The sequence below is a fragment of the Callithrix jacchus genome, chromosome 3, assembly GCF_049354715.1.
Source record: "Callithrix jacchus isolate 240 chromosome 3, calJac240_pri, whole genome shotgun sequence".
NCBI classification, from domain to species: Eukaryota; Metazoa; Chordata; class Mammalia; order Primates; family Cebidae; genus Callithrix; species Callithrix jacchus.
Window position 1 is genome coordinate 89,860,660 of NC_133504.1, and position 17,648 is coordinate 89,878,307.

At 39.3% G+C, this 17,648-nt stretch overlaps 1 long non-coding RNA gene across 1 annotated transcript in view; it reads left to right on the forward strand.

The window, feature by feature from the left end:
- The window catches only part of LOC144581940 (uncharacterized), a 52,977-nt gene extending 37,547 nt beyond the window's left edge, over nucleotides 1-15,430 (forward strand). Inside the window, exon 2 of the long non-coding RNA XR_013533421.1 lies at nucleotides 12,389-15,430. This is a non-coding gene — a long non-coding RNA (uncharacterized LOC144581940). The remainder of the gene's footprint in view (nucleotides 1-12,388) is intronic.
- The last annotated feature ends 2,218 nt before the right edge of the window (nucleotides 15,431-17,648 follow it).

A 17,648-nucleotide genomic window follows, 5' to 3' on the forward strand; every position in this document is an offset into this window, starting at 1 on the left:
TGCATGTGAGATGGGTCTCCTGAATACAGCACACCGATGGGTCTTGACTCTTTATCCAATTTGCCAGTCTGCATCTTTTGATTGGGGTACTTAGCTCATTTACATTTAAGGTTAATATTGTTATATGTGAATTTGATCCTGCTGTTATGATGCTAGCTGGTTATTTTGCCCATTAGTTGATACAGTTTCTTCCTAGCATCATTGGTTTTTACGATTTGGTATGTTTTTGCAGTGGCTGCTACTGGTTTTTCCATTCCATGTTTAGTGCTTCCTTCAGGAGCTCTTGTAGGGCAGGCCTGATAGTGACAAAATCTCTCAGCATTTGCTTGTCTGTAAGGGATTTTATTTCTCCTTTGCTTATGAAGCTTAGTTTGGATATGAAATTCTGGGTTGAAAATTCTTTTCTTTAAGAATGTTGAATACTGGCCCCAGTCTCTTCTGGCTTGTAGGGTTTCTGCAGAGAGATCTGCTGTTAGTCTGATGGGCTTTTCTTTGTGGGTAACCTGACCTTTCCCTCTGGATTCCCTTAGCATTTTTTCTTCATTTTAACTCTAGTGAATCTGACAATTATGTGTCTTGGGGTTGTTCTTCTCAAGGAGTATCTTTGTGGTGTTCTGTGTATTTCCTGAATTTGAATGTGGGCCTGCCTTGCTAGGTTGGGCAAGTTCTCCTGGATAATAACCTGAGGAGAGTTTTCCAACCTGGTTTTACTCTCTCCTTCACTTTTAGGTACACTGATCAAATGTCAATTTGGTTTTTTCACATAATCCCGTATTTCTTGGATGCTTCTTTCATTTCTTTTCACTCTTTTTTTTTCCTCTAATCTTATCTTCTCATTTTATTTCATTGAGTTGATCTTCAGTCTCTGAGATCCTTCCTTCCACTTGATTGATTTGGCTATTGAAACTTGTTTATGCTTCACAAAATTCTTGTGCTGTGTTTTTCAGCTCCATTAAGTTGTTTATGTTCTTCTCTAAACTGGTTATTCTAGCTAGTATTTTGTCTAACAATATTTGCTATTCTGCAGCCTCTGCTGTTGATTCCCAGGCAAACAAGGTCTGGTTAGCAAAGTTAAAAGATAAATGACAAGTTGCGAAAAAATATCTCAGGAAAAAAGAACAAGATGGCGCAGTAGGAACAACTCGGGATTGCAGCTCTCACTGAAGGTGCAGAGGGTGAGTCCTAGCTGCATTTCCAGATGGATCTTTGTTGCCCACAGAACTGGGAAATTCCCAGGTGTAGGAGAGTCACGGGAAGCCAGCACAGCCCTCTCGGTTTGCGCCAGCGGTTTCGGCTGGTGCCGCAGTGCAGTGGCACCCTGCACAAAACGCGCTGGTCTGGGTGCCCCGTTAAACTGGCAATCTGAGAATTGGGAGGGCAGATTAGCATATCCATCTGATTAAACAGGACTTGGACAGTGAGCCAGACAAGGAGATTCCCGGGAAGCAACATTTGAACCGGTGCAGTGGGCCCCTGCATGGGAAATCACACAGATCCCAGTGCCCTACCAGCAGGCAACTAAAAGACCTGGGAGAGAGTCATCCATTCAACTTAAAAAAGAAAAAAGAGGGAAAAAGGGCTCTGAGGCAGGGAGCCAGGTGATCAGGCTCCGCAGGTCCCAGCCCCGTAGGGACAAACAAAATGGCAATTCGAAACACTTGGGGTTGAGAGTTTCACTGCAGGCACAGCTGAATACAAGATGGTGCAGCTCCGTGGGGGAGGGGCATCTGCCACTACCGAGGCATTCCACCCCTACTGAGGTACACGCCCATTGCTGATGCAGCCTGCCACTTCCAAGGCAACCCGCCATAACAGAGAGACTCTGCCAACAGGGCAGAGCCCACAACAGCAGGGCAGAGCACACAGGCAATAGGGCAGAGCCCAGAACAGAAGGGCAGAGCCCACAGCAGCAGGGCGGAGCCCACAGCAGCAGGGACTGGAGTGGACCTCAGCAGTCATATAGCAGAGGAGCTAGACTGTTAAAAGGAAAACTAAGTAACAGAAATACTTCAACATCAACAATCTGAGCATACACTCAGAGACCCATTCGAAAAGCCAGCAACTACTCAGATGACAGGTGGATAAATCCACAAAGATGGGAAGAAACCAGAACAAAAAAGGAGGAAAACACCCGAAACCAAAACACCTCACCTCCTACAAAGGGCCAAAACTCCTCACCAGCAAGAGAACAAAGCTGGAAGGAGAATGAGTGTGACGAAATGACGGAATCAGACTTCAGAAGGTGGATAATGAGAAACGTCTGTGAGCTAAAAGAACATGTTCTAAATCAATGCAAAGAAACTAAGAACCTTGAAAAAAGATTTGAAAAAGGATTCGAGGAAATGATAACAAGAATAGACAACTTAGAGAGGAATATGAATAAATTGAAGGAGCTGAAAAACATAACACGAGAACTTCGCGAAGCATGCAAAAGTTTCAACAGCCAAATTGACCAAGCAGAAGAAAGAATATCAGAAGTCGAAGATCAACTCAATGAAATTAAATGAGAAACCAAGATCAGAGAAAAAAGTGCAAAAAGGAATGAACAAAGTCTCCAAGAAATGTGGGAATATGTGAAGAGACCTAACCTATGTTTGATAGGTGTACCAGAATGTGATGAAGAGAATGAATCCAAGCTGGAAAATACTCTTCAGGATATTATCCAGGAAAATTTCCCCAACCTAGCAAGGCAGGCCAATATTCAAGTCCAGGAAATACAGAGAATACCACAAAGATATTCCACAAGAAGAGCAACCCCAAGGCACATAATCCTCAGATTCACCAGCGTTGAAATGAAGGAGAAAATACTAAGAGCAGCCAGAGAGAAAGGTTGGGTCACCCACAAAGGGAAGCCCATCAGACTCACAGCAGATCTCTCGGCAGAAACTCTACAAGCCAGAAGAGAGTGGGGGCCAATATTTAACATCTTTAAAGAAAAGAGCTTTCAACCCAGAATCTCATATCCAGCCAAACTGAGCTTCATAACTGAAGGAAAAATAAAATCCTTTGCAAAAAAGCAAGTACTCAGAGACTTTGTCACCACCAGGCCTGCATTACAAGAGCTCCTGAAAGAGGCACTATACATAGAAAGGAACAACCAGTACCAGCCATTCTAAAAACATACCGAATGCTAAAGAGCATCAACAAAAAGAAGAATCTGCATCAACCACAGGCAAAACAGCCAGCTAGCATCAAAATGGCAGTATCAAATTCACACATAGCAATATTAACCCTAAATGTAAACGGGCAAAATGCACCAATCAAAAGACACAGACTGGCAAATTGGATAAAAAGCCAAAACCCATCAGTGTGCTGTATCCAGGAAACCCATCTCACATGCAAGGATACAAAAAGGCTCAAAATAAAGGGATGGAGGAAGATTTACCAAGCAAATGGAGAGCAAAAAAAAAAAAAAAAAAAAAAAAAAAGGAGGAGTTGCAATTCTTGTCTCTGATAAAATGGACTTTAAAGTAACAAAGATCAAAAGGGCAAAGAAGGTTATTACATAATGGTAAAAGGATTGATACAACAAGAAGAGCTAACGATCCTAAATATATATGGATCCAATACAGGAGCACCCAGGTATATAAGGCAAGTTCTTAATGACTTACAAAGAGACTTAGACTCCCACACACTAATAATGTGAGACTTTAACACTCCACTGTCAATATTAGACAGATCAACCAGACAGAAAACTAACAAGGATATCCAGGGCTTGAACTCAGACCTGGAACAAGCAAACCTGATAGACATTAACAGAACTCTCCACCCCAAAACCACAGAATATACATTCTTCTCAGCACCACATCACACCTACTCTAAAATTGACCACATAGTATGAAGTAAAGCACTCCTCAGCAAATGCAAAACAACTGAAATTATAACAAACAGTCTCTCAGACCATGGTGCAATCAAGTTAGAACTCAGAATTCAGAAACTAACTCAGAACTGCACAGCTTTATGGAAACTGAACAACTGGCTCTTGAATGTTGATTGGATAAACAATGAAATGAAGGCAGAAATAAAGAAGTTATTCGAAACCAATGAGAACAAAGACACAACATATCAGAATCTCTGGGACACATTTAAAGCAGTCTCTAGTGGAAAATATATAGCAATAAATGCCCCCATGAGAAGAGTGGAGAGATCCAAAATTGACACTCTATTGTCAAAATTGAAAGAGCTAGAGGAGCAAGATAAAAAAAAAACCCTCAAAACCTAGCAGAAGACAAGAAATAACTAAGATCAGAGCAGAACTGAAGGAGATACAGACATGAAAAACACTTCAAAAAAATCAATAAATCCAGGAGCTGGTTTTTTGAAAAGATCAACAAAATAGACCACTAGCCAGACTGATAAAAAAGAAAAGAGAGAACAACCAAATAGATGCAATAAAAAATGATACAGGGGAAATCACCACAGATTCCACAGAAATTCAAACCATCATCAGAGAATACTATAAACAACTCTATGCACATAAACTCATAAACCTAGAAGAAATGGATAAATTCCTGGACATCTGTGTCCTCCCAAATCTAAACCAGGAGGAAGCCAAAACTATGAACAGACCAATAACAAGGTTTTAAGTCGAGGCAGCAATTAAGGGCCTACCACACGAAAAAAGCCCAGGTCCAGATGGGATCACAGCTGAATTCTACCAGACACACAAAGAGGAGCTGGTACCATTTCTTCTGAAGCTATTCCAAATAATCCAAAAAGAGGGAATCCTTCCCAAATCATTTTATGAGACCAACATCATCCTGATACTAAAACCCGGCAGTGACTCAACAAGAAAAAAAAACTTCAGGCCAGTATCCATGATGCACATAGATGCAAAAATCTTCAATAAAATACTGGCAAACCGACTGCAACAGCACATCAAAAAACTTATCCATCATGATCAAGTAGGATTCATCCCGGGGATTCAAGGCTGGTTCAACATATGCAAGTCTATAAACGTAATTCACCACATAATCAGAACCAAAAACAAAAACTACATGATTATCTCAATTGATGCAGAGAAAGCCTTTGACAAAATTCAACAGCCCTTTATGCTAAAAACCCTCAATAAACTCGGTATCGATGGAACGTATCTCAAAGTAATAAAAGCTATTTACGACAAACCAACAGCCAATATCATACTGAATGGGCAAAAATTGGAAGCATTCCTTTGAAATCTGGCACTAGACAAGGATGCCCTCTCTCACCACTCCTATTCAATATAGTACTGGAAGTTCTAGCCAGAGAAATCAGGCAAGAAAAAGAAATAAAGTGTATTCAAATAGGAAAGGAGGAAGCCAAATTGTCTCTATTTGCAGACGACATGATAGTATATCTAGAAGACCCCATCGCCTCAGACCAAAACCTCCTGAAACTGATAAGCAACTTCAGCAAAGTCTCAGGATATAAAATCAATGTGAAAAAATCACAAGCATTCCTATAAACCAATAACAGACTTAAAGAGAGCCAAATCAAGAATGAACTGCCATTCACAATTGCTACAAAAACAATAAAATACCTAGGAATACAACTTACAAAGAATGTAAGGGACCTCTTCAAGGAAAACTACAAAACACTGCTCAACGAAATTACAGAATCAACGCTATCCCCATCAAGCTACCATTGACTTTCTTCACAGAACTGGAAAAAACCACCATGAACTTCATACAGAACCAAAAGAGAGCTCGCATAGCCAAGTCAATTCTAAGCAAAAAGTACACAGGAGGAAGCATCACACTACGAGACTTCAAACTATACTACAAGGCTACAGTAATCAAAGTAATCAAAACAGCATGGTACTGGTACCAAAACAGAGATATTGACCAATGGAACAGAACAGAGGCATTGGAGGCAGCACAACTTATCTACAACCATACAATCTTTGATAAACCTGACAAAAACAAGCAATGGGGAAAGGATTTTCTGTTTAATAAATGGTGTTGGGAAAACTGGCTAGCCATGTGCAGAAAGCAGAAACTGGACCCCTTCTTGACACCTTACACTAAAATTAACTCCAGATGGATTAAAGACTTAAACATAAGACCTGGCACCATAAAAACCCTAGAAGAAAATCTAGGCAAAACCATTCAGGACATAGGAGTAGGCAAGGACTTCATGAACAAAACACCAAAAGCATTGGCAACAAAAGCCAAAATAGACAAATGGGACCTAATGAAACTCCACAGCTTCTGCACGGCAAAAGAAACAGTCACTAGAGTGAATTGGCAACCAACAGAATGGGAAAAAATTTTTGCAGTTTACCCATCTGACAAAGGGCTGATATTCAGAACTTACAAAGAACTCAAACGAATTTACAGGAAAAAACAAACAAGCCCATTCAAAAATGGGCAAAGGATATGAACAGAAACTTTACAAAAGAAGACATACATGAGGCCAACAAACATATGAAAAAATGTTCATCATCACTGGTCATTAGAGAGATGCAAATCAAAACCACACTGAGATACCATCTCATGCCAGTTAGAATGGCGATCATTAAAAAATCTGGAGACAACAGATGCTGGAGAGGATGTGGAGATAAAGGAACACTTTTACACTGTTGGTGGGAGTGTAAATTAGTTCAACCATTGTGGAAGACAGTGTGGCGATTCCTCAAGGCCTTAGAAATAGAAATTCCATTTGACCCAGCAATCCCATTACTGGGTATATATCCAAAGGACTATAAATCGTTCTACTATAAGGACACATGCACATGAATGTTCACTGCAGCACTGTTTACAATAGCAGAGACCTGAAACCAACCCAAATGCCCATCGATGATAGACTGGACTGAAAAAATGTGGCACATATACACCATGGAATACTATGCAGCAATCAAAAACGATGAGTTTGTATCCTTTGTAAGGACATGGATTAAACTGGAGAACATCATTCTCAGCAAACTGACAGAATAACAGAAAATGAAATACTACATATTCTCACTCGTAGGAGGGTGAGGAAAAATGAGAACACATGGACACAGGGAAGGGAGTACTACACATCGGGGTCTATTAGGGCGAATGGCGAGGGACACCAGTCGGGGGGTGCTGGGGAGGGATAGCCTGGGGAGAAATGCCAAATGTGGGTGAGGGGCAGGAAGGCAGCAAAACATACTGCCATGTGTGTACCTATGCAACTACTTTGCACGTTTTGCACATGTACTCCAAAACCTAAAATGCAATAAAAAAAAAAATCTCAACATGTATCACAGATAAAGTGCTGACATCCTTAATATATAGGCAAATATTAATAATTAAGGAAAGAAGATCAGAAATTCAAAAGAAAAATGGGCAAGATGTATGAACTGACAGCACAAAGGTGATACAAAATTGCTCTCAAATATATGAAAACACATTCAACTTTTCTCATAATAAGAAAAATGCAAATCAAAACTACATTGAGATAATATTTCTCAGGTTGGCAAAAATTAAAAAATATAACAACACATTCTATTGGCAAGGCTATGAGGAAACATCCCATCTTCTCCACTGTAGATGGGAATACAAAAATGAAAGATCCTCTATGGAGGAGAATTTTTCAATATATAACATAATTACATATATATTTACTCTTTGACCCAGCAACCCAATTTCTAGAAATTTACTCTGAAATTAGCCTCCCAAAATATAAACAATGTATGCATAGAATTTTTTTTTGCAGCATTATTTTTAACTGCAGGATGCTGCAAACAACCTAAATGTCCATATATTAGAGATTAGTTGGCTAAACTGTGGCACATTTACACAATGTAGCTATAAAAAAAGATAAGGATCCTGAGTTAAGATTCTACTGTGAACTTATATGGAGTAATTTTTAGATTACATTGTTAAACAAAAAATTAACACACACTTTGTGTGTGTTTGTATACACACAAATTTTTTTGTTTAAGAAAAGGGGGAAGTAAAAAACTTACATGTATCTATTTATACTTGCAAAAAGAAATACAGGAGAAATAAAAGAGGAACTAATACAATTGCTCACATATGAGTTAGAGGGGATTACAGATAATAGATCAATAAAGCAAAATTTAGTAAACATATAGAAAATGTTAAGGATACAATTGACAAGCTTGATTTAGAGAACATGTAGATACCAGTAAGCTGAAAAATTAGAAAGCACATTTTTTCTAAGTACAACATGAAAATACATAAAATCTGCTCAACTATTTGATTTCATAGAAATAATATGGTTATATTCTCTGTCCAAATAACCTTTGATTAAAAATCAATAATAAAATATATTTAACCAATTACACATTTAGAATTTAGAAAACATAACAGTAAAAGTTGAGGATGAAATAAAAATTAGAATTTTGAAATATTTGTAATAGATGGCAATATAAAACTACTGCATGTTGAAATTAGCAAGATACAGCTATAGCAGCACTCAGAGGGAGCTTTATAGCCTAAGATGCATTTCTTTAAAAAATTAGCATAGACATATTAAATATTTAGCTCACAAAGCTGTAAAAAGAACACAGAAGAAACACAAAAATGGTAGAAGAAAAGAAAGGATGAAGATGACATAAAAAGCAAGCTTGCTTGCCAGAAAACTAAAAACCAGCAGAGATGATCATCAAAACCAAAATCTGGTTCTTTGAGAAACGTACTTATGTAGTTCTGGAAAGATTCACCATGAAAAATAAACCAAGGGAATAAATCAGTCATATTAAAGACACCACAAGCAAAAGTACTATAACTATCATACAGGGAAGAATGACAGTGTTAAGGAGTGGAGGTCATGTTCAGCATTCACTCAAGTAGAGCCCAGATGCTGACTGCTTTTATGATGGGTTCTGTATTTCTATCTGTGTGTCCTTTTAGGTCCAGCCTTTTAGCCTGGCTACTCCCTTCTATCTTTATATGTCTTCCACTTCCTTCCCTACACACTTAGAAACCTTATCTGTTTAAGCCCCTAATTTTAACCCTTTATATTTTTATTTTTTGGTTCTCCTAAATTCATTGTTTTTAAAATACAAAGCCAAGTAGATCCTCCCTTTGAATCTCTTCTGCTGTGTTTTAGCCTTTCACTTTGCAATAAGCACGGGAGAGTATTGCTTTTGTATGTGATTTGGGAAGGGAAAAAGTAAATCTCTAAGAGAAAAAACAGCATTAATGAACAACTGAAAATATTCTTTTCCACATGTGTTTGTACATGTAGATAATTTATTAATCATAATACAATAGCCACCCTGAGCTGAATTTCAGCCATGGCTGGAAGGAAAAATATTAATCTTAACCCCATTTTAGAATAATATTTCTTTTTTATAATTATACATTTGGGTGGTCATCTTAAACTAGAACACTATAAATGTGGAATATACTAGACTTTTGGCAGATATGATAAATGGAGATACCTAATGGTGGTGATCAAACTCTTAAGATGTAGGTACTCACATCTGTAAGCCTTTCAATTAGCATAAAGTCAGCTTGTTTTCCTCTGCCTGTGACATTTTCTTTCAACTGTTTGAATTTGGTAAACTTGCAATGTGTCCTGTTAGACACTTTTGCCTGTAATTCTTTAAAACCATGTGTGACTTAATCCATATGCTTTTCATTCATTTACAATCAAATCATCAAAATGCAGCCTTTACAGAGCTATTTGATTTCAAAGAACATTTTTAAATAAGCATGTAAAACCCTTTGAGAATGAAAAAGGGATGCCACATTTTTCCAAGAATAAACACAATGCAACCAAAAACACACTTATTCCCAGAGAAATCCAAGCTTCTGCGTTTTAATTCTTCTCTATTTGTGGTTAAATGGGCCATCCCCTATCTCCCTTTAACTCCTGGTGAAGCATGAAGTGTTTTGATACAAGGAAGTAGTATTTTTCAAATTACTATTTTAAAATAGATTTAGCTACTATTTGGGCAGCTCATAGTAAGACCTGAGGTCCAAGAGACCCAGAGGGGTCTAAGGGGAGAGCCTGGAAAACTGGCAGCAGCTCCTGCTCTCTTGAGTTAGGATTCCACTAATTTCACCAATGACACTGTAGACATGTATCAGAAATGCCTACATGGCTTTAAAAGGCTGCATGTATGTATCTGTGAGCTCTGGCCTCTATACTTGTGGAAACAGTTATAAAATAAGCCAAATTTCTTGGCTTCTGGAGCCTTAAGTTATACTGTGATGCTCTCATACTTGGGGAGACGGTCCATTGCTTGCCACCATGTACAGTCATACATGACTCTCATGTTTCACTGCACTTTAGGGATGCTCTACTCTGTACATAACAAAGGATAAAAGAAGTCTGAAATACTTGCGATTTTGTTTGAGTAATTTCTTAAGGAGTTCATCATAACATCAATAAAGGAGTATCACATGGCTTTTGTGGGGGATGTCTAGTTTTTAAGTAGAGATAGCATATGCTTCCCCTTACTCCCTAAGTTTTAGAGAAATATTTGCCTGAGGTTACAGAGTAGATCATTTGGGTGGCAGAAATAGAATGTGGCTGTCAAGGACTGTGCAAAGATACTTTCTTTAGTCTCTTTAAAAGCCATGGGGTTAAGAACATATCACTGACTGGTAGGTAAAAATGAGAAAGACTTCATTATTTAGACACTAATATGAACTTTTCCTCATCCCTACATTAATGCAAAACCAAGTCCTGATTAATTCTGTCTCCAGAACATGTCCTGTATCTGTCCATGTCTCCCCAGGTTCATTTGTATTCTTAGGATCCTCCAGAGAAACAGACCAATAGAAAAAAATGGAAAATTTATCCTAAGGAATTTGTTCACACGATTATGAAGGCTGACAAGTTCCATGGTGGGTTGACAACGTGGAGACCCATGAGAGCTGAGGTGTGGTTCCAGTCTGAAGGCTGGCAGGCTGGAGACCCAGAAATAACAGATTTTTCAGTTTGAGTCCAAAGGTATAGAATACCTATGCCCCAGCTTGAAGGCAGTCAGGCAGGTGGGGTTCTTTCTTATCTGAAGCCTTTTGGTTCTATCCAGGTCTTCTTCAACTGATCAGATGAGGCCCACTCACATTAAAGAGGGCAATTTGCTTTACTCAGTCTACCAATTCAAATGTTAACCTCATCCCAAAACGCTCCACAGGCACACTCAGAATAATGTTTGACCATATGTCTGGGCACTTTATGGCCTACCTAGTCAAGTTGACACATACAATTAATTATCTGTCACAGGACTGTAATCAACACCATCATCCTATCTTGTCTATTGCCATAGTTTCTAATGGGTCTCCATGCCTCTCCTCTTGTTCCTCACAATTCATTTTCTACACCACAGCCAGAAATACATTACGTTATATCTCAGAATAGCTTGCTTGTTTGTAACTTCTCATTGCTTTTAGAATAAAATCTAAACTCCTTGCCCTGGGCTTGATGTCCCTTGCTGACCTTACCAACCTTCATGACCTATGCCTTGCTGGCCTTTCTTTCTGTTAATAGAATACTTCAAGTCCTTCTTATGTCAGGGTTTTTGGTACCGTTTCTTCTTACCTCCCAACAGGGTTGCCTGCTTCTCTTCTCTTAAGAATGTGTTCAGATATCACCTGCTCAAAGAGACTTTTCCTCACTACTAGATAAAAGCAGCCCTTGTGTCTTTCTTTCTCTCCTATTCCAGCTCTTCTCTATCACTCAGCTTATTTGTTCATTGCATTTATTACAATCTATACTTCCTCACTTATCAATTTACTTATAGAGTATCTGGATGCTTTACTAGACTGAAAGCTTCTTGAAGTCAGAGACTGGGTCAGTCTTGCTCTCCACTGGCTCTCTTATGCCCAGCCCACACTTGGCCCACATGCCCTGCATTGAGTAAACACTTATTGAATGAACAAATGAAGGTGTCTGCTTTTATTGGGTATTCTGAAGTTATTTTTGGTTGTGCTGTTGCTTCAGGTATCCAATAAATATTCTGTCAACTAGTATTTAGTATTGGAGTGAGCAAATTTAAAGAGAGGTGAAACATAAAAGACCAAGAAAGAGGAAACGCTAGAGCTATTTTTAGAAATAAGAAATAAAAAGTTCATACAAAATTTTGTTTTCTATTTTATTTGTTCCAATTACATAATTCATCTTTAAAGGAAAAATTTTCTATATTGTCAAAACCCAGACTTGTCAGGAATACGTTATGTTAACGTAGGATCAGTCCTTCCCTACAAGAAGCCTTAACTGACTTTACTTGTGGTTGTGCATTCCATGGAGGGTTTCCCTACTCTCATATTCGTGAGCAAGAAAGAAAAATGTTGGTCTCCGGTGCTTCAATGAATGACCAACAATTGATGCCTCCTGACCAATAAATTTTTGCAAGTTTTTTCACATTAAAAATTGGTAATATTAGAGGATGACATAGTTCAAACTATAAATAGTAAGGCCCATATTATAAGCTAAGCTCATCTCAAACCCATTTCTCTTTCAGGAGCAGTAACAACAATTTCACAGGCCTTCTGGAGTAGTGCTCTCTTTCCCCTGATGAATTTTACTGCTCCTTTGTCCTCCCCCCTGCCCTTCCTTTGAATGTGAGGAACAGACAACTACAGACGAAGTTGACACCTGGAATTGCTGACAAATGAAGAACTGGGTGAAACAATTTATGCCTGTTGTTGGCACGCTGCAGGGCACTGTGACTTAAAGACATGCAGGGAGGAGATGTGCCCAGTTTAGAAAACTGAGTAGGCCTCGGAGGTAGAAAAAGAGGCTTCAGGCAAACGACAACTTGAGTGTGGGGTCAGAGCCCCAGATTACTCAGGGCGATAATTTTCACACATTTAAAGCAGGACAAGACCAGCACATATCTACATGGAATTTGAAAGCTTTTCTGGGACATCTGCATTTGGCATCTTCCGAAACACAACCTCTGCTTCAGTTGACTCCAGTGTTCTACAGTAGAGGTCTTTACAAGTGTAGTGCTGGGACTAACAACATCAGAAGCACCTGGGAACTTTTTGGAAATACAAATTATTTGCCTTATTATGCAAAATGTACTCAATTGGTAATGAGGGTAAAGCCCAGCAGGCTGTATTTAAGAAGCTTTCCAGGTGATTTGGATAGACACTAAAGTTTCAGAACCACTGTTCTGCAGCCCCGATTCACTCTTCCATCTCAAAGACGTTTTCAGAAGAGGTGTGAGCTGTCACTCATATCTTAGTATGAATGAGTTCATAAACTCGTTATATACATTATGTGTATATACACACACACAATTTATGTGTATACATACATTATATATATGTGTATACACACACAACTAATTCATACTAAGATATGTTTGCTTGCCCCAATTAAGGATTAAAAAATTTTAGTTGTCAGAAGGAAGTTTTGTTTTTTAATTGTACTTTGGGCTCTGGGGTATATGCAGGATGCAGGATGTGCACTTGTACACAAGAGCCCAAAGTACAATTAAAAAAAAAAAGAAATAGATAATTTTTCCACTGCCCCTGAAACTCAGCCACTGGAATGATATCTCTTTTCTTACAAATCAGAAATGTCCCCGAAGAGTTTTTTTGTACTGAGATTAGGAGCGATAAGCTTTTTGCCAGTCAAATTAGAACCCACAGCTTATGATTTGTTGATGCTAATTCATGTTAGGAGCACTTTGAGCATGTTAAAAAATGCTGTTTTTCTGTTTGAAGCCTTTTCTTTCATGATGTGATATTAAGACGATAAGAAATTATAAAAGTGAAGTATACTGTTATAAGGTTTTACTAGATACTTATTTCTTATTTTAGACTTAATTGTAATTAGAGGTGACTTGGGAACCAGAGAAACCAGGGTCCAAATATTACCTTTGCAACTTACTACCTGAGCAAACTTGCTTAGTAAGAAGTTGTTTAACTTCTCTACAAGTTGGTTTTCATGTTCCTCATCTATCATTTCCCAGCCAGGGGCGGTGGCTCACACCTGTAATCCCAGCACTTTGGGAGGTCGAGGTGGGCGGATCACTAGGTAAGGAGATCAAGGCCATCCTGGCTAACATGGCAAAACCCCGTCTTTACTAAAAATACAAAAAATTAGCTGGGCGTTGTGTCACGGGCCTGTAGTCCCAACTACTCGGAAGGCTGAGGCAGGAGAATCACTTGAGCCAGGGAGGTGGAGGTTGCAGTGAGCTGATATCGAGCCACTGCACTCCAGCCTGGGTGACAGAGCGAGACTCTGTCTCAAAAAAAAGATTTCCCTTCTGGGGGCGTTATAAAATTTAGATGATATAAAACATGGGAAGCATTTGCCTGGTGCTCAATATATGATCATTGTTATTATTTGGTAGAATTGGGTAGCTAGTGACTTAAGAATATGTGTGCATGTGTGTGTGTGTGTGTGTGTGTTGGGGATGGTGCTGACCATTCAGTAATTTAGAAAAACAGGATTTTGTTTAGAAAGTGACTTGCCAGGAAGCCATTTTACTCTTAATCATCAGCTTTTTTAGTCCACAGTCCTTATTTCTATTTCGTTTTAACAGAGTGATGCCTGGTATAGCTTTTAAAATAAATTATCACTTCTTACACGCTATCTTCCTAAACTTTAAGATAGATTATTGGCAAGATTGGCAGGCCAGCTGATTAATTTTCAACCTTGTTTACAAGCTGAGTTGCCTGGAATTCTGATTATAAGAATACAAAAATTTCTTTCCTCCACTTCCTAAGATATGCCTATGCAAGGCTGATTGACTCTCTTGGGCTTTAGCTGAACAGAGGCACTTTTGAAACTCCTCTGTGACTACAGCGACCTTGCATAATAGTATTGTGCAATCCATAATAGTGATTGACTTAATTGTCAATCATGTGGTTGAATTAGTGATTAAATGTAGCCATTGGTGGGATTATGTATACAAGCAGAAAATTCAGTGAGTTAACATGAAAAAACAAAAGTTGCACGACTGTTCTGAGCAAATGTTGAGAGAAGAAAATAGCTTTGACTGGATGTGTCACCAGAATGAGCCTTTTGTTGCTTCCTGACCCCTTTTTTCGGATGGTTAGATCCTGGGACTCCTTGAGAAACGAGCTCTGAATTGAGGAAATCCATCCGCCTCTTCTTAGAAGCTTGCCCATGAGAAACTGCCCTGTTATTAGTTATCTCAAGTCCCAAGCTCGCCTTCAGAGTACTGTGGAGCCGCCCACACTGAAAGGAAGCGAATCGAAAGAAAACTCTTCAGACTTGAAAGTCAAGAATGCTGATTCTGGGATTATTTTTATAAAGAACTGGCTGCCTGAGCATCCTGGTTCTTGGTTCCAGGCTTCACATGATAGCTTCTTTGGTCTGTCAACTTGCTTCAAAGGGCTGTGGTGAAAATTTTAATAGTTTTTAAAAAATTTTGTTTATAATGACCTTTCAGAAACTGGAAACTTTTCTTTGTACCAGTTTTGTCCTTTTCAATTTGACAAAGAGGGCTTTCTGTATTTCTTCTTTTTTTTTTTCTAAAACATGATTTATTTATTTCAATAAAGCAAGAAAGTTATACAAGTAATTTTAGTCATATAAATTTCATGATCTCTTCAGGAGCTATTGTTTTCCAAGGCAAAACTTTGTGTTGCACCAGTTTTTTCCCTGAGTCTTGCTTCAAACTCATGTGAGCTCCAGGTTCTCTGAATAGTCCTTCTGTGGATGTAGCTAGGAATCCCCAGGGAGTCATGGTCTGGTAGCTTACAGGGTGACTTCTTCCTCTGGGCCTGACTGACCCACTTTGTCCTCTGGTCACCTAGATACTGCCCAGGTAGAACCACCCTGCAGGCCTTGTCACTCAGAGCACCCAGCCCTGCACAGCTGTTCCTTCTGATGGCTCTCTCTTTCCTGGTGCCATGTGACTTTGGCGGGAATATGCCAGGCCTTCCAGGCAGAGTCACCACACCATTGATGCAGTGGAGTCCTGGAGGTGACAAAGTTGCCAGGTATTGTTTTTACTTTTCTATTTTTTTTTTCTTTTACCAATTATTTTGTTTTCTTTTATTTTTGAGGCAAGGTCTGGCTTTATTGCCCCAGCTGGATTTCAGTGGTGCGATCACGGCTCACTGCAACCTCTGCCTCCCAGGTTCAAGCGATCTTCCCACCATAGTCCCCCAAGTAGTTGGGACAACAGGTGTGTACCACCACATCTGGCTAATTTTTGTATTTTTTTGTAGAGACGGGGTTTCACCATCTTGCATAGCTGGTCTTGAACTCCTGAGTTCAAGTGACCTGCCCACTTCAGCCTCCCAAAATGTTGGGATTACAGGCATGAGCCACTGTGCCCTGCAAATTCTTTTTTTTTATTTTTATTTTTATTTTTAATTTTTTTATTGCATTTTAGGTTTTGGGGTACATGTGCAGAGCATGCAATACAGTTGCATAGGTACACACATTGCAGTGTGTTTTGTTTGCTTTCTCCCCTTCACCCACATTTGGTATTTCTCCCCTGGCAATCCCTCCCCACCTCCCCCTCCCACTGACCCTCCCCTTTCCCCCCTATGGACCCCAGTGTTTAGTACTCCCCTCCCTGTGTCCATGTGTTCTTATTTTTCATCACCCGCCTATGAGTGAGAATATGTGGTGTTTCATTTTCTGTTCTTGTGTCAGTTTGCTGAGAATGATGTTCTCCAGATTCATCCATGTCCCTACAAACGACAGAAACTCATCATTTCTGATTGCTGCATAATATTCCATGGTGTATATGTGCCACATTTTCCCAATCCAGTCTATCATCGATGGGCATTTGGGTTGATTCCAGGTCTTTGCTATTGTAAACAGTGCTGCAATGAACATTCGTGTGCATGTGTCCTTGTAGTAGAACGATTTATAGTCCTTTGGATATATGCCCAGTAATGGGATTGCTGGGTCAAATGGGATTTCTATTTCTAAGGCCTTGAGGAATTGCCACACCGTCTTCCACAATGGTTGGACTAATTTACACTCCCACCAACAGTGTAAAAGTGTTCCTTTTTCTCCACATCCTCTCCAGCATCTGTTGTCTCCAGATTTTTTAATGATCGCCATTCTAACTGGCGTGAGATGGTATCTCAATGTGGCTTTGATTTGCATCTCTCTGATGACCAGTGACGATGAGCAATTTTTCATATGATTGTTGGCCTCATATATATCTTCTTTCGTAAAGTGTCTGTTCATATCCTTTGACCACTTTTGAATGGGCTTGTTTTTTTCCTGTAAATCTGTTTGAGTTCTCTGTAAATTCTGGATATCGGCCCTTTGTCAGATGGGTAAACTGCAAAAATGTTTTCCCATTCTGTTGGTTGCCGATTCACACTAGAGACTGTTTCTTTTGCTGTTCAGAAGCTGTGGAGTTTCATTAGGTCCCATTTGTCTATTTTGGCTTTTGTTGCCAATGCTTTTGGTGTTTTGTTCATGAAGTCCTTGCCTACTCCTATGTCCTGGATGGTTTTGCCTAGATTTCCTTCTAGGGTTTTTATGGTGCCGGGTCTTATGTTTAAGTCTTTAATCCATCTGGAGTTAATTTTGGTGTAAGGTGTCAGGAAGGGGTCCAGTTTCTGCTTTCTACACATGGCTAGCCAGTTTTCCCAGCACCATTTGTTGAACAGGGAATCCTTTCCCCATTGCTTGTTTTTGTCAGGTTTATCAAAGATTGTATGCTTGTAGCTATGTTGTGTTGCCTCTGATGCCTCTGTTCTGTTCCATTGATCTATATCTCTGTTTTGGTACCAGTACCATGCTGTTTTGATTACTGTAGCCTTATA